The sequence below is a fragment of the Hemicordylus capensis genome, chromosome 2 (genome assembly GCF_027244095.1).
Source record: "Hemicordylus capensis ecotype Gifberg chromosome 2, rHemCap1.1.pri, whole genome shotgun sequence".
NCBI classification, from domain to species: domain Eukaryota; kingdom Metazoa; phylum Chordata; class Lepidosauria; order Squamata; family Cordylidae; genus Hemicordylus; species Hemicordylus capensis.
The window spans coordinates 33,140,583-33,157,334 of record NC_069658.1 but is presented as its reverse complement, the minus strand read 5'-3'; positions in this window follow the sequence as shown (position 1 = coordinate 33,157,334).

Below are 16,752 nucleotides of genomic sequence, written 5' to 3'. Positions count from 1 at the left end.
CTGTTTGGATTCTCATGGGGGGAAATGGCCCTTTATGGAATGGAGTCTGGACAAAAAAATGCTGAACTAAACAAATGTGATGTACAATTGGTATTGATAAATGGGCACTTTGAGGACTGTCGCTAAGAATAGGTGCTGGGGCAAAAGGTGACCAACTAAATGAGTAGGACAGCGATTGTGCTATCTTTCAGAAATCTGTGTGCTTTCAGAGAGCTCTAGTTTAGTTGAAACTGGGAAGACGGGAGACAGATCAAAATGATAGCCAAAGCAAAGAACGAATGTGTCTGTACTGGATTCACTACTGATAACTGGACAAAGAAGCACCTTCTAAAGTGGTGGCTCTCTTTATTTAGTAGGGCCATGGTCTCTATTCAACCCACCATCCCTCCCAATGGCTGTTGTTGGTGTCTCTTTTATGTTTCTTTTTATACGATGAGCAGAGTTGGCAGTGCTTGTAGTGTAGACAAGCGCTTTGGTTCCCACAATCTGCAGGCCACTGTATCTCATAGCTTTTGATCTAAGGAACTGTTTAAAGACTGCAGAGACATCTTCATTTTCGTAATTGAGTGGGAGTGTTGAATTCACACTGGCTGGCACGAAATCAATTTCTTATGTTTTAATGTGAGGATGTCATAAGGTTATGAACTTAGAAAATGATGGGTAATTAGCACATTTATCTATTTAAAAAGCAGTCACTAAATCAGGTTCCTGATTAAATCCTCTGCCCAATCACATACATATACTTTGACAATGTTCGTGTTCCCCCTCCCCGCTATCAACCTCACAGAGGTACTGCTGACCTGAACAGAACTACTTTACATTTTAATAACATCAATTTGTGCTAAACTTTGTTAAATCTGTCTATATTAACAGTGAACAGTTGTTACCTCCTCAGTGGTGAGGCAGATAATGCTATGTTGTTTAGCTGTGCTTTAAGGCTTTATGTCCTTCAGTGAAGATAGCTTTGTAAATTCCATGTTGAGCTAATTGGATTCCTTGATTATCTAACTGGAACTAGTCGGAATGGCCTTCCCCCTACCAGGTGGAAGATAAAATTAATTAATTTTTAAAAGAATGCTCTATTCTTCTTGATGTGTATTGGTTGCGCTGAGTTGATTAAATATTATTTTCCTTTCTGTGTTTTCACTTCTTTCTTGAAGACAGCTGGTGGCAAAGGTAACCAACAAATAAGCCAACTATTCTGGAATAATTGCTTAGCTTTTTGAATAAGTGGTTAGCACTGTCTCCATTTCTGATCTCTAATTAAAAGACTGCTTTTGTATTGTAGTCTGTTTGATATGTTGTATATAGTGTATATTGTATGCCGTAGTGTATATTGAACACATTGCACATTAAAGTAATGACTATTATACTATACTTCCTTTTGTCCGTAAAAGATACCATCTGTAATATACTGCTTTTCTGTAAAATTTATGTGCAGATCTGCTCATTACAGTTGAAATAGATTTGGGGGGGGGGATACCTTCAGAATCAGAAATTCAAATGGCAAATCACAAATGAGGTGTTTTATTTAATAGTATCATGCCAGTATGATCCTATTGTATTTAGAAGAACTGTTCCGTGAAGCTTTGGGCCAATATTCGGAAGTGAAGCAAGCTGCTTTAGCTGGATTCAGACCAATTGGACTTGAATCAAACCACTAGCTGATTCAGGTCCAGTTTGGCCAAATCGTGACCTCTTCAGCAGCCTTTTCCCCAACCTCCTTAATCACAGGGAGAAGACAGACACATCTGTAGCAATGCAGTCTCTGTTTGAAAAGAATGTGCAGCCTTCAGGGACATATTTTCAGGTGGCACAAAGAGCTTCCTTATGAAAGGGTGGGTGTCAACATTGCCACTTTCTTGCTGCACTGGTGCAATTAGTTTTGAAGTTCAGTTAGGCTGCCCTCTCACTACATTGATGCTGACTATGTCAGCAAAAGTATTGAACTATTATCACAGCCAGCAATGCTATTGGTATCATAACACTGCTAGTTTTCTAAATTACCCATACAATTTGCATATTATTTGGTATTAATGAGAGTCTTGTCAGCAATATGTTTGACTTAATATTTAGGGTAACCCTAAAAAGTAACCCTAAAAATGTACTTGTTTGGCCTGGCCTTCCGAGGTTTTTAAATTGTTTTTAAGTATCTCAGTTGGTTTTTAAGTGGCTCTGAATTGTTTTAAAATTGTTTTGATATTGTTTTAAGCAGTGTGTTTTTAAATGGTGTTTCTTTTAAGGTGTGTTTTTTTTTAAAAAAATTGTGGTGTACCAACTTTGGACGGGGCGGTCTAGAAATGCAATAAACAAATAATAAAATAATAGTGCAAAGAGATTTGTTATGATTCCTGTTTTGCAAATGGAAATATGATGCTGAAATACAGCCTAGCCAATCACACACAAAAAGGTCTAGCCATGATAGGACTTGAATCTATGGGACTATTCCCACGATCAGGCAAAATCGGGCTAGGGGAGCCTAGCCTGATTTTGCCTGATCAGGGGAGCCACCGGGCTCGCAGGTGAGCTTGGTTGCTCCCAGGCGGTTAACCCGCCTATGTAGCCCACCCCTAAAACCGGGTTTGCAGAGCTAGTGCTCAGCAAACCCGGGTTTTTTAATGGTGAGTTGCCGCGGCGCAGCCCCACACCACAGCTACTCACAAGGAGACCCCTGGAGGGGAGGCGAAAAGCGACCTCCCGGTTCCAGGGGTCTTATCAGCATGCCCTGTGTGCTCGCGGGCCAATCGCCCTCTGCTTCCCCTACCCCCCGCTGGCTCAGTCACGGACCCAGCAATCATGTGGGTGGCCGATCTGGCCGCCCAGAGATCCCACCGGGATCATCTGCGGGGAGAGCGGGCTTAGCCCGCTCTCCCCACTTCCCTTCCAAAACCGGGTCTTACTGATTGTGAGACCTGGCTCTATGTCTTCTAGAGACCATGCCAAAACAACCCTCAAAGCCAACGGTGGTTGGTTTCACCATAAATGCAAATACTTTGGCTTAATTACTCTGTGGTTCTGGTTGTATGGTGGTAATTACCATGTCTGAGAACATTTTTTTAACACTGTAGTCCTCATAGGCAGATGTTCCAGTCCAGTGGCCCCCTGAACAAGAAAGCAAACACATCTGGAAGTTCTTTGTGAATATCAAGCCTCCCGCAGAGCTCTGGTTCCATGCCAATATCTTCATTTCTCCTAAAATTATAATATACAAACATGATGATTACATCGACAGAATTGTCAGAGGCTTCCTAAAGATAATCCTGGCACCTCTTTGTTTCGTGTCAGCCAAATATTGACTAAAATAGCACCTCTTATTGCAAGCCGCCTCCTTCTTCCTTGTATGTAGGGCAAGCTGGGGTGGGCTGGGGGGAGCGAATCTGCCTTTCATCAGTTAGCTGATTATACTCATTCCAAGGTACATGTTTACAAATATTATTTGTTTCTTTTCTGCCATTTGCATTCTGAATCCCTCTCATTCCAGGTTTCCATGGCGACTCTCCCACCGCTTCCTCATTAGAAAGAAGTTCTGTTTAATTGATCTTCTAATGTATTGCTTAATAGTAACTGTTAAGCAGTCTTTTGTTTCCAGGTCATACTTAAGGGTTCACAGATTTGCATTTAAAAAACAACAACATTGTGTTTGCCTGAAACCAGTCATTACTTGTCATTTTCTCCCTTTGTTTTAAATAACTGAACCCTCACTGAGGGCTTCAAAAAGCAAATATTTATATCTTATATTTTTAAAAATAACCCTGCCACTCTGTCAGCTTGGCTGCTTTTGCTTCCTTGGGTAAGCAAGGAAATTTCAGAGGATGCTTTCTATCTGCTCCAGCTTATATGCCAGCTGCATCTGTTTCTTGAAATAAATGACCCCAGAATAGTAGTGCATATGCTGGTGACTTCTAGACTTGACTACTGCAGTGCGCTCTATGTGGGGCTGCCTTTATATGTAGTCCAGAAACTGAAACTGGTGCAAAATGCAGCAGCTGCCAGCCACTCAAATGCAGTCTCTGGGTCATCTAAGAGACCATAATGCACCCATGTGAAAAGAATTACGCTAGGTACCAGTAGGTTTCTGGGCAAAATACAAAGTGCTTCTTGTAACCTAAACAGCTTGAGCCAAGGATCTTTAAAAGAATGCCTTCTCCATTGTGAGTCCTGCCACCTCTTGAGATCATCTGGGGAGAACCATCTGCAGTTACCACCAGCTCATCTGGTAGCTACTCAGGGATGGGACTTTTCTGTTGCCACCCCGATGCTTTGGAATGTGTTTCCTCCCAAAACAGGAGCCTCCCCATCTCTGACAGCTTTTTAAAGGGCTATTGAGGCACATTTATTCATCCAGGCTTTTAATTAGATTTACAGAATCATTGAGGCCATTCACACAGTCAAAAACTGTGTGCTATCCAGGTTTGGGAGCTGTGTCTGCTCCCAATTTTTGGTAGTGTGGAAGCAAGGTTGGAGGGAAACTGGGGTAGAAGTGATTGTGTGGAAGCAAGGTTAGAGGAAAACCTGGGTAGTTTTTTCTCCTACCTTGCTTCCAATCACTTCTACCCAAGCAAAAAATGGGAGCACACACATCTCTCAAACCCAGGTAGAACACAGTTTTTGAGGCTCTCACGATCAAGTCGTGAGCCAAATCGGGTTTGCAGGGAGAGCAGGCTAAGCCCGCTCTCCCCACAGACGAGCAGTAAGCCCTCCCTGGGCAACCGCAGCGGCTGCTCACATGACTGCCAGCTAAGTCACAGAGCCACTGGGGGCTTGGGAGTTTGGGGGCCGTGCGGCCTGCGGAAGTTCCAGCATGCCCTGTGTGAGTGCGTAGGGCATGCTGGAGAGACCCCCGAGCTGGGGGCTGGTTTTTAGCCTCCTGGTCAGGGGTCTACTCATGAGTTGCTGCGGCATGGAGCCATGCTGCGGCAATACACGATTTTTAAAAACCGGGTTTGCGGAGCGCTTGCTCCGCAAAACCAGTTTAAGGGCAGGGGCAATTCAGTGGGCTACCTGCAGGCCTGTGAGCTCAGTGGTTTGCACAACCAGTGAAAATTGGGCTAGGCTCTTCTAGCCCGATTTTCACTGGTGAGAATAGCCTCTTTGATTGTATGAATGACCTCATTGTTTTAAACTGTTTTAATGTTTTAACTCTTTTTTAAATTTATGTTATTTTATTTTAAACCACCCAGAGGTTAATTAATTTAATTAATTAATTGAAATAAACTGTTTCTTCTGGTGGGGGCCATGTTCTGCTTTGGAGGAAATGGATGCTGTTTTAAACTGTCTGTCCACTTCCTCATGCTCATCCTGTCTATTTGCAATCAGATATTAGTAAAATACCCCTCATCTCCAGCACTCCCTCCTTACAAGAAAACTGATCCCATAGCAGTTGTGCCTGGAATTTCCCACTTCTCAGATAAATGGGGTGTTGTGAAACACAACAACAAGCACAATAAAATGCAATGTTATTATCAAAAACATTCCAATAAACAGAGAGTTCAAGGACAATGGGTTCTTTGTTATCAGGAGGTTACATTGGGACACAGGGAATGTGGACAGCTATATTTCTGGATAAGCACAACAACAAGGCTCAGTCTATGTTTGCTGTCACCCTGCCCTGTGGTACTTTCCTTGCCGAAGAGAAATAACACATACTGCGATATACAAGATCAAACCAACAAGAAATAATAAGATCTCTAATGAAAAGTAAGCAATAACACGATCCAGTGTAGTTCTATAATTGAAAATATTTACAATCTAAGACAAGACAAAACATAAATGATTGGAAAACATATTAATGTAACTAAATATGTGGCACTGGAGAGTTAGTAGAGTCCATAGTGTGGAGAGTGATGTGATACAAAACAGATGAGTCCATACATCCAGGATGATGACCCAGTGATCTCCGTCCCACTGTAGGTGTTTCTGAATTTAATTTCAACATTTCAGAACTACTCAGGTTTCCATCCTACCTTGCTTCCACACAATCACTTCTAGCCAGGTTTCCCTCCTATTTTGCTTCCACACAACTGAAAACTGGGAAGTGCACACACAGCTCCCAAACCTGGGTAGAACAGTTTTTGATTGTGTGTGAATGAACTCTCTGTGGGCCTGTTTGCAAGATACTTCCCCCCTCTGAACAGACCCTCAATGTACCAAAAGTGCATTCATTCTTACCTTTTCCCAGTAGTGGCAGATGCGCCCTGCTCCAGGTGGGTCAGAGTGGATGGGACTTTCAAAAGTGGTGAATGTACCCAGCATCCTATACAGCCCAGTGGTGGCCAACCCAGCATCCCATGGGGTGGGTGCCTCACCCCTGCTGCTGAGCTGGCCTCCATGCATGTGCAGCCACCATTTGAGGGGTCAGTGTTGCAAAAACCTGCTGTGCTGACTCCTCAAATGGCCAGTGTGTGTGTGTGTGTGTGTGTGTGTGTGTGTGTGTGTGTGTGGAGGCCCAGTGAGCAGCGGATGTGGGACACCCTCCAGAAAGGATGCTGGGTTGGCTTCCAACAGGACATACAGTGGTGCACCTAGGTAATTTTGGCGCCCAGATCACTCCCACCGCAAGGCCCTCCCCGCTACGAGCCTCCCTCAAACCCTGCTTTTATGGGTCTCCTGCCACCATCTCCTGCCCCATCTCCTGCCCCACTGTGCTGAACCTCCAAATATTTTTTCATAATTTCAGCCTCCATGTGCACGGCCGAGGGGTGGCGGCTGGGGGGGGGTAAGCTGAGGAGGCCTCCCTCCGCTGCAGTAGTGGGTGGTGGTGGACAGAGCAACTGCTAGGTCTGTCTGTCCAGCCCAGTGGCTCTTGAGAACTATGAGGTGCTCAAACGCTCCTGCACAGTTGAAATAGATCATTGCAAGCCCATGACATCAAGGGCTTGTGGTGGTCTATTTCAACTGCAGGTGCACAGGAGCACCTTGCAGTTCTCAAGAGCCAATAGGCCAGATGGACAAGCCCAGGGGTCACTCTGTCTGTGGCTGTCTGCCATGGGGAGGAGGCCTGCTCAGCTCACCTCCCCCCAGCTGGCACCCCTCAGCTGCGCACATAGCAACTGAAATTATGGGGTGTAATCAGAGGTTTGACATGGCGGGGCAGGCACGGGTGGTGGCAGGAGGGCCCCCCATGCCATTTTGAGGCTCCCTGGACCTTGGAGGCCACAGAATGGGGCCCCAAGATCCGAGGGCAAGAACACCTCTGAGGGCACATATGATGGTGAGTGCTGGCAGCGGTACATTCACTGTTCTTCAAAGTTATATTCTCCCATCCTCACCGCACCACCCTGAGTAGGACTCACTGGCCAAGATGTTCCCCCCTTTCCCCCAGATGTTCTGATGATGATCCCAGGATATGGGAGGAGGTTCTTTTGAAACACCACTCTTTACTGAGACCCAAGTTTAAAGGAGCATTTGGATTACATGCAGAGCAGTGATTCAGACAAGCCACTCCCACATACAATACAAGAACATCCTAGGTGGACATCGGTGCCTTAACACTTTTTGTTCAGTGCCTTTATTGCACTATCTTGGAGCAATAAGTGACATGCCTTTTCCTCTTCCACACTTCAGCAGTTGGCTTTAGGTTCAGAAGCACTTGTAGACATTGGCTTACATACCACGTGGTAAGCCACCAATCCAAGAAACAAGCACACCAGCTGCTTCCAAGCCCCTTTAAACAGGGGCATACACTTCATGGGGGCAGCAGGACTCAAGCCCTCCTCCGGATTTCCTGGGGGAGGCAATGTCACCCCCAGCTGCCAGGTAACATCAGCAAGCTCTCATGCTCAAGTTCATCAGTCAGTTAAACAACACAGTCAGCCCTGTGTTGTCTTTGTAGCAACTCAGCAAGTTCTTAAGAGGCATGGCTGCCTCTCACAGCCCTTTCAATCTATAATTCTCTGATTAGAAGTAGTATAAAAAGGAGAAAAGCTACTGGTGCTGTATGCATGCAGGTACTCTGCCCAGATTGATCCCATCCCCTAAAAGGAATATCTTACAGTGCTCACATGTAGTCTCCCATTCAAATGCAAACCAGGGTGGACCCTGCTTAGCACAGGGAGAATTCAAACTTGCTACCAAAAGACCAGCTCTCCTCTCATGTGCCCCATGCCCCCCCCCCCGGAAATTGAGAAGTCTAGGCCCCTGCCTTTAGACCCTGCCAGCACTGCTTCCACAGGCAGGGAGGCTCCATGACCCCTAAGGACTGCATCATCACACTTCTAACAGTACTCCCATAATTCCCAAGGTGTTGAACTCCAATCATATCTCTGGGTTGTCTCCCACTAACTGAAGTAATAATAGGTATCTTTTCCCAGTATCTGGGTCATATGTAGAGTGGCAGTTCAGATGAGTCACCCCTTCCACACACAATAATTATTTGTTTGTTTATTATTTATTTAAAATATTTACACCCTACCCCTCTCTAGTACACTACTGCTCAGGGTGGCTCACAACAACAGAATAGATACAATATACAATAAAAGAAATAAAATTAACCAAATTGAGTAAACAAATTAAAAGTCGGGTTAAAAACCACAATTGGTATAAAGTTCAAAATAATAATAAAAAAATTATAAGCTAAAAACTGAGAGTTATAAAAACTAAAAACTAAAGAAACCATCAAGGAACACTCTAGTTGGATATCAGAAGATTTGGGTGCAAGATGGGTGCCCTTCCGGCAGATCCCCCTTCTTAATTGTGTGGGCTTGTTCAGGGAGGGGATATCATTTGAGCTGGCTTTCAGTCAGGACATAGCATAATTCCAGGGATATTAAGGGGTGGGACACCCAAGAGCTACTACTATATTGGACCAAGAGCTATGTATAATATTATCTTTACAGCAACTGACAATAAAAATGCCACTCTGCCTGGCACTGAAAGGCTGTTGGGTGGGGTGAATTGCCCAGGCCTCAGGGAGACAGGACAGGCGTGAGCATCTGCCCTTGTGCGATGGGTAGCCGCATGCTTTCTGTGGAGAAGGAGGGAGCAGGAGCCATGTTTGGATACGCAGCTCGGCTCCCTCCTCCCCTCACTCGTAACCAGTCTTCTGGCTCCCAACCCCCCCCCCCAATTACATAGTGAGAGCCTAGTTGGTTGCTTCGGGGCCAAGGGATTTAGGCCTTAGGGATTTTTGTCTTCACCCAGATTGGCAAGGAGTGTGGAATTTTCTGCCTACTCTTCAGTGTGGTTCTTTTCAGGGAATTGGGGTGGGAGTTCATTAGGAAGTTGCTCATATAAGCAGGTGAGTGCCGGCAGGATAAGGTAAGGATTCACTGGTGTTTAACCAGAGGCACCTGTGTTGGGTGACATGGTGACTCCATGGAACAGCACCTCAGGGTTTTGTGACTGGGGATTGCTGAAAATGGACCACATTGAGGTGGCCGCTTGGGTCACCCACTCGGAGTTTCTAGGGGATGGGTAACCTGGGCAGTTGTCTCCTCAGCACATTAAACCGTGTGGCTGGATGAAGCTATGCAGCCAGAGGTGCACCTAGGTGATTTTGGAGCCTGGATCTAAAGGCCGTTGGAGGCTCCCTCCTTGCTGGAGTGCCCCCCGCCCGCAAATTAAGCATCATCCCCCTATTCGCATGCCACATATTTCTTTCCCCACTCCCCACTCTGCACCTGGCACAGGTCATAATAACACTCGGCTGCCTGGCTCAGTGCAGGCCAGTGGCGACCACACCATCCAGGATGTGGAGGCACTGGACTTTGGCCCTGAAGTCTAGAGGTAAGAACACCACTGTATGCAGCAGTTGTGGCTGTCATCTCGCAGGCCCAGCTGCTTTGCCCTAAGAGTTATGGGGGGTAGACAGTTCTCTATAGCAGGCTGAATGCCCCCTAAGGGGTTGGAGTTGCCCACACTCTGGTTAATTCTTAATTCTTGATGCATATACTTTATTGATAGCTAATAAAGTGTGGCCCTAGTTTATCCCATACATTTGTGTCCTATCTTCATTTGGGGGTCTGGGGGCAATTGTGGACTCTAGACAAGCCTGCAAAAATGGGTGTGTGAATCCACTTTACCCATTGTGCAACATATCATTTCTAAAATACTGTCACCTGGCCACAGTCTGCAAAGATGGGTTACAAGTTTCACCTTTGTGATCAGCTTCAGAAAATATAATTAGCACATATAATATTTCTCTTTTCCATTTCCCCTCTTGCATCCTTGACCTCTGTGAATCTTTGCAGAAACTCTAATAGCATTACCGTTACGCTACGATTAAAAAGCTAGACAGCACAACAATGCTACTTGACAAGATATTTTTACAGTCCTTTTTTAATGTCATTCTGCTGGGATTGAATGTCTTTTGAACTTTTGCAAATTAAGTAGATGCTCTGTGTATGTATTCTTGTACAGTATCCTTTTGTGGTATCTGTTAGGTCTCTTCTGGTTTATAGCATGTGAGTATTGGTTTCCATTTATCTTACCACCTATAATTTTGTTAAATAGCAATTATACATGCATAACATAGGTTTCAAGAGCATTTAAAAGCTGCACTGCTCTTGTCTTGAAGGTTAAAAGGTATGTTTCAAATTATTTGTGTAAAGATTATGCACTTTACATTGATTTCAAAAGCAGGAATCTGTATTTCCTGAATGTTAGTCATAAACTATCATGTGAACAAACCACAAGCATTAAGCCAACCCTTATATACTCTTATTGTTCCTTTGATGTAGCAGTTTACAACAGTGCTTTGGCAGAATGTATTGTTACCCAGATAATTATAATTCTTATTATTACATAGTCAGTTGGCCTCCACATGAGCGGTGGCCATTGAAGTGGACAGCACAGCATTTGAGTGCCGTACTGCCACTCTAATGACCTTCTCTGTGACTCTAATCCCTTTGTAGCGCCAAGAGATATCATTCCTCATGCTTTCCGGTGGGAGAGTTTTTCTGCATTTTCTGGGAAGTTAATGAATTTTCCTGGGGTTTTCCATTTTTGGTAGACTGAGCAAAACTTGCAAAAACAGTATGCTTCTGTCTTTTGTGGTTTGGTCTGGGAATTTCACGTCAATCAATGAGTTAGTGAGGCCCAAGCAGTATATAGATCAATAAACTATCTCTCTATCTCTACTTCTATCTCCATCTCCATCTCCATCTATGAAGTTCCCATTGCCTGTTTGTTTAGGATGATGGCATTAATGTGAAATAGAACATTGTTTTTCTTTCAGAACGCTAAGGTGGGACAAACTACACCCTACCTCCAATACACTTTGCCCCTTATGTGCCATTCCCAATATTTTTTTCAAGATATCTGTACACTTATTCAACATAATATCTGAATAGGGCTATTTCCCCTCCCTCATCCCAGGTCCTCCAAAAGATATTGCCTTTGAGAGCTCTAATGAATGAACCATGCATACCATCTGCTCAGGACAGCAGTAGTGGCCCTTGGAACACCTGGTGGACCAGGAGAAGAAAGAAATCTACCCCTCAGCACTCCTTTTTTAAAATTATTTCAGCAGAGACCAATCCCTGAAATCTTTGGGTAGGGCTGAGAAAGGCCCCTGTCTGAAACCCTGGATAGGCTGTGGGTGGGTGTATGTATATTCATGTGCAAATGATCATTAGCACTCTAATTAACTTAATTAAAAAGCACCTTTCATTCAAATTGGTTTGGGCCAATTATTGTCAAGTGGATTTTTGCACCCTTCATCCCCTCTGGCAATGTCCGTAGTGGTCACTGTCTCTCCTTCTGTTTTAAACCTCTTGTTCCAACTTTGGATTAAGAAGGCAACTCACCACTGACACCAGTTGCCTTTATTTTGCATCCAAATTAACCTTGGTAGGGAGGAATAGAACTGAAATGTTCTTTTTTCCTTTCTCAACTCAGTGAAAGATTTGCTGGGACACAATCTGAAAATCCCTAATGTAAGGATTAAAGAAAAATGTTTTGACACACAAAAAAGACATTTATTATCACTTCCATTAGAGAGAAAAAACACAAAAATATGACTGGAGCTAAACACAATCCTTGACTTCAAGTACTTTATAAGCCTAAAAAAGCCAGTAGCTGATGTATGGAAGGGGAAAAGGCATGTCACATATTGCCCCAAGATAACTCTATAGAGCCTCTAACAAAAAGGATTTGGCACTTTTGTGATATTATTTCCCCTAAGTGATATCCATGGAAACAAATGACACTAATGAAGAAAGACGTGGTAAAATCCAAAGGAAGGATGTGGAGGAGAGCTAGTCTTGTGGTAGCAAGCATGACTTGTCCCCTTAGCTAAGCAGGGACTGCCCTGGTTGCATGTGAAAGGAGACTAGAAGTGTGAGCACTGTAAAATATTCCCCTTTGGGGATTGAGCTGCTCTGGGAAGAGCATTTAGGTTCCAAGTTCCCTCTCTGGCATCTCCAAGATAGAGCTGAGAGAGATTCCTGCCTGCAACCTTGGAGAAGCCACTGCCAATCTGTGTAGCTAAGCAGCGTCCACCCTGGTTGCATATGAATGGGAAACTAGAAGTGTGAGCACTGTAAGATATTCCTCTCAGTGGGTGGAGCCACTCTGGGAAGAGCAGAAGGTATAGCAAAAGTTCCCTCTCTGGCTTCTCCAAGATAGGGCTGAGAGAGAGTCCTGCCTGCAACCTTGGAGAACCCGCTGCCAGTTTATGAAGACAATACTGAACTAGATAGACCAATGGTCTGACTCAGTATATAGCAGCTTCCTATGTTCCTATGTTCCTAAGGATGCTTTGTAAAAGGATGACTTCCTTGCACAAGGGTTGAATTAAGAGAGAGAGAATTAAAAATTACCAATCATGTTGTTAAATCAAATGTAGCTGTAAATCGGAATACAAAAAGCTCCGTGCCACTGATGAAATAAATATTGGATCTTGCCATTGGCATACAGGTTGCTTTAAGAACCGGAGAACCTCTTTCAAGGTTTTAGAGCTCTTGAAGGGCTCAGTTCTAGAAGATATGAAAAAGTCATAGTAATAAGAAGGATGACCATGAGCATATGCATAGACTACTTTTCCATGACCACAAAGTAATCACGATGTTCGAAGGGCTGCCCAGTCAGTTTCTATTGCTTCTAGGTAGGCTTGAAGTCTGGCATCTCTTCATTAAGCATTGCCTTGGAGGTAGTGACCAGGGTGGGAGAGTGATCACAAGTGAAAATAGGTCTCCATCTCTCCAAGTTTGCCTCAACAAAATCTATTTGGTTCCTAAGGGCTGTACCCCCCGCCCAAAAAAAAGCCTTTATATATACAATAAGAGAATTTAAAAAGCCCTGATGGATCAAGACAAAGACCCATTTTCTCCAGCATCCTGATTCATACAATGGCCAGCCAGATGCTTCTGGAAATCCCACAGGTGGGGAAAAGAGGGCAATCACTCTTTCCCGTTGGTGTTCCCCAGCACCTGGTGTTTGGGGGTTTGCCACCTCTGAGCCTGATGTAAATGATGTTACTTTGCTACACAAGTTCCTTTCCTTTAAAACTCTCCAAGGCCCTTCTCTTCCCTTTCCCCTTATCTTTCTGCTCGAACACCCTGACAGATCCTGTCTAGCCATAAGAAGGTCTCCTGGTCCCTCAGAAAACTCTACCCTTTCCCCCTTGCTTCCCTTAATGCCTGGAATTCTTTCTCAGAAAACCTCTTACTTTCTTCAAATCCCTCCTTAAACCCCACCTTTTCTGTAAAGCCTGTAAAACCTAGGACACAACCCCTTAATCCCAATCAGGGGCACAGCAAGCTGGGCACTGCAGTGGCCCAGGAAGAGACCCTAGTCGCCCCATTTATCTCCCCTACTGCCTCATTTTTCTACACCCACACCCTGCTGCCAGGGCAGCATTCTTCCCACTCAGCGTTACCTCATTCCTGCCTCCGGCTGTGGAGGTTAGGCAAAAAGGTCCATGCTGGCCATGTTCTGCCTCCCTGTGTCCTCATGGCCAGGAAGGAAGCATCCAGTCAGTGTGAAGCAAGTGCTTCACAGGATAGAGAGGGCAAGGGGAGCACCGTGCTTTCCTTCCCTGCTTACCCGGCCTCCAGGGGGAGGAACAAGGCAGCAACATGGAAGGAATGTTGATTCAGCTGCAGCGAGGACGTGAGAGAAATGGGGGCAATAGGGTGGGGTGATGAGGGGAACCTTGGAAGGTGAAGGGGTGCCTTGGTGGATTCCTCTGGCCCCTGGCCTAGGGAAACTCATCCCCCCTTTTTCCATTGTCCCTATGCCCTGGTCCCAATATCCTACTGTGAAGAATTGTATGTATGTGCAAATGAAATGATCAAAAATTCTTCCCTGGTTCCATTTTTCTTCTTCTGTTGTTTTGCTTGTGTCTTTTTCTAGATTGTAAGCAAAGACCTCTCCTCTCATTATCTGTAGGCCTCTATATGTACATAGATTGTGCACTTCCCCCCTCTTGTGTGTGTATCGTATCGTATCGTATTATGGAACAAAATATGAAAAGGCGCTGTTTGTTTCTGGGGCTTGTACTAGTTGAACTGCTTGGGAGCCATAGCACATGGAAGTCACAACTCAACAAGAAACATATAACTGAACTCTGTATGTTTAGAAATAGAAAATATCTAAAATCACAGGGCTGACATGCCCAGGAACTCAGTCTGGGATTTATTGCTCTGTAAGCCTGACTTCAAGACCTAGAAGAACAGATATCCAGAATGAAATGTGGCCCATGGGTGAAAAGGCAATCAAGTGGCTAAAGAAGTCATTACATGTGTCTTGCTGGTATGAAACAGCAAACACTGGATCTGTCGTTAGAATCCCTGCACCTGTCACTGCCAGGACCAGACCTTAGCTCCAGAACAGGAAATGCTCTTGGCACTTCTGTGTCACACGGCAGCAATGACACTACTCTGATGGTGTGGAGAGTTTGAGGGAGATGGCTGGTTCACCTCCAGCTTGCTGCACATACACTGTTGTGGGGTTTTTTGGGTCCATAAAAGACACAAAATCCAGATAAAACTGTTCCAACCAGAACAACCAAGAGAACTCAAAGCATGAGATTACACATATGAGCAAAACCACAACACTCTGCCCTTCTTTCCACAAACGCATTCCAAGTCACTATTTGTTCTGTTGTTTTCTGTATTCCAAAATCAAGGACCATCAGGGTAGTTGACAATATACTTTCTAGTATGATAAAACATACCATAAACAACAGAGATGAGAACAGAGGGAAGCCAATCGCAGCCAATATAAAAGCAGTAAAACTACAGTAAAAAGGAGCATTTCCTGTTCTGTGATCAGGAAAATATAAGTGATCAGCCAAAACAATCAAATATCATAATCGATGCAGGAAAATTACTTATCTTATTACTGGCGTTTAGGTGGATGGTAAAGACTCATGTTTTTCACCCAGTTTTTAATTGATTCCTTTTTGAAGCTGCGCTAGGACGTGGTAGGAGAATTCCTCAGGGGGTAGGAGGTTCTTGGGATAGAATGATAAAGGGAAAGTTTGCAGTTGGCTATCTTCTCCCTTACCTCTTCTGCTGTCTTCTAGGGGTATGCACAGAACTGACCTGAGTGGTTTGATTCTAGTCCAAACCGTACTCAAACCGAGCTGCTCAGTCGGGGTACTGCTTCTGCCAAAGTGGTCAGTGGTTTGATTCATGCCTAGAACAGGGGTTGAACAGGGTTGAACCAGTTCACCCTGGTTCAAGTGCTTGTAAAGGGCAATCCAGTAAGGATTACAAGTACAGGGGGAACCCTATGTGGGGGCGGGCTGGAAGTTACCATATCCACCCTGGTGGTGATGTGGCTCCTCAGGGTGATGGTGGGGTGGAGGTAGCTTGCCTAGGCTCCACCAGTGCTCCCCCCATCATCTTGGGCCACTAGGGGCCCAGTTCAGGCTTCCATGCAAGCATGGCGGCCATTAGAGTGGTGATGCAAATGGCCTCCGTGCATACATGGAGGTCACTCTAATGGCCTCTGTGCTTGCACAGAGGCTTGAGCTGGGCCCCTGGTGGCCTGAGATGATGGGGGAGTGCCGGTGGGACTTAGGGGACCAACCTCAAGGAGCCCACCGCTGTGAGTAAGTTAACCTCCCACCCATTTTAAACCATGTAGGGTACCCTCTTTGCTTGTAAAGGGGGATCCTTACCAGATTCCCTTTTATAAGCATACAGAACTGGCTGAACTAGGTCAAAGCAGCTTGATCCAAACTGGGCCTGGTTGTGCTAGAGCTCAGACTGGCCCCCTCTTTTGGAGGGCTGGAGGGCAGTTTAAGCTTTTAGTTCAAGCTTGAACTGGTTGAACCAGGCCAGTTCAAATGGAACCCAGTTTGATTCAAACTAGTTTTGCACATCTTCCATATATCAAGCCACCAGCTCAGTCTTATGTGTAGGAATGTATTTGGGAGGACATCAACAGATTGCCATTAAGGTGGGAACAAAAGATGGAATGTAACATCTTAAATAAATAACAAATGAAAAACTCATGCAAATTTTCACTTGTTGTGTTGCATTTTTCTGTAACCAGATGGCAAGTCAGTAACTTGATATTGTCAAAACCAACACTCAGTTCTTTTGAACAATTGCCCTATTCAGAAAATGAGGTCATTCACACCATCAAAAACTGTGTTCTGCCCCAGGTTTTCTTAACCTTGGGCCCCAGATGTTGATGGACTACAACTTCCATCATCCCCAGCCATGTCCATTGTGACTGGGGATGATGGGAGTTGTAGTCCATCAACATCTGGGGCCCCAAGGTGAAGAAACCTTGTTCTACCCAGGTTTGGGAGTGGTCTGTGCTCCCAATTTTTGGTTGTGTGGTAGCAAGGGAAGAAGA